The sequence below is a fragment of the Coregonus clupeaformis genome, unplaced genomic scaffold (assembly GCF_020615455.1).
Source record: "Coregonus clupeaformis isolate EN_2021a unplaced genomic scaffold, ASM2061545v1 scaf1198, whole genome shotgun sequence".
NCBI lineage: Eukaryota > Metazoa > Chordata > Actinopteri > Salmoniformes > Salmonidae > Coregonus > Coregonus clupeaformis.
The window spans coordinates 91,945-93,454 of record NW_025534652.1 but is presented as its reverse complement, the minus strand read 5'-3'; positions in this window follow the sequence as shown (position 1 = coordinate 93,454).

Genomic DNA, 1,510 nt, shown 5'->3' with positions numbered 1-1,510 from the left:
CAAAACATTTAATTACGCTGGTAACCAGTTTATATAGCAATACGGCACCTCAGGGATTTGTGGTATATGGCCAATATACCACGGCTAAGGGCTGTGTCTAAGCACTCCGTGTTGCGTCGTGCATAAGAACAGCCCTTAGCCATGGTTTTATTGGCCATATACCACACATCCTTGTGCCTTATCGCTTAAATAGTCTTCCTGAACAATCAAACGTATTAATACATGTTGTGTGATGTGATGTGATGTAGAAACCTGATAGCTATGTAATCACTGACATGGTTTCTGATATAAGTGCTGAATGGGGACTGATGTATTGATTATAGACATCTACAAATGGAGCATATTGATATTACTGTGTTATTAGACCAGCTAGTATCTGCTTTCTGTCTCTCTCCTGTGGTGTGGGTTAGTAACTGCAGTCTGTGTGTGGACTGTGTGATGCTGATGACTGACTTCTCTAAAGGGGAGATCTCCAGAGCTCTGACGTCTCCAGTCTCCTGCTTCACCTGCTGGTCTCTGGAACTACCACAGTGGTGTGAGGGAGGATTTATGGGTAATGTTTAGAGGCTTTTTTGTATGTGTTTGAATCATGTTGATTAAATTCTAGCTATTCAAACCACAGGTTGTCTGTAGTGGTGTTGATCATTGTCCATCATCTCTTTTCAGACTGGTTGATGGTTTTCCTTGAGTTACTCAACAGAGTCAACATGTAGTTAATGGTCAGGAGAAACATTTAGTGATCAGTTATGATCTAAGGTCTTCTAGACATAGCTCTAGTTTGACTCTATTGTTGTTCAGCTCTACTACACACTGTGTCATTGTACTGGATCATCTCCTACCATCAGCACCTGCAGTAGGTCCCAGCTGTAGCAGTACAGTCACTGTGCAGTCTGACTGAGGGAGGTTTTTGTACGGCTCTGTATCACTGTGTGAACACTCCACCACTGTGGTAACTCTGACAGTAGTAATCTCCTGCATCTTCAGCCTGGACTCCACTGATGGTCAGAGTGAAGTCACTATGAGATCCACTGCCACTGAATCTAGATGGAGTCCCAGACAGACGTTGGTTGGAAGAGTGCATCAGGAGTTTAGGAGCTCCTCCAGGTTTCTGTTCGTACCAGGCCATACAGGTGTAATACCCAGTACAACCATTTGATACAGTCGCACTGGTTTTACAGTTTATAATAACTGTCTGTCCTGAGAGAACAGCTATAACTGCAGGAGTCTGAGTCACAGTGACCTGTCCTCTGGAATCTGAAAAATAGACAATTAAGATCTCAGATAATATTTGGTCATGTTGTCTAATTTTTTCAATTTCAGACAAACTTAAGATGAAACACTTAAATAATAAACTGATTTTAGACCAATAAATTGTAAATCTTACCTTGAATTAAGAACATCAATATCCACACAAAACTCATGATAATAGTCATCGTTGAAGTTCTGTTGTCATGAAGGACAGCTCTCAGTAATGAAGTGTTGAACTCACAGGGCTATAAACACTCCCAGA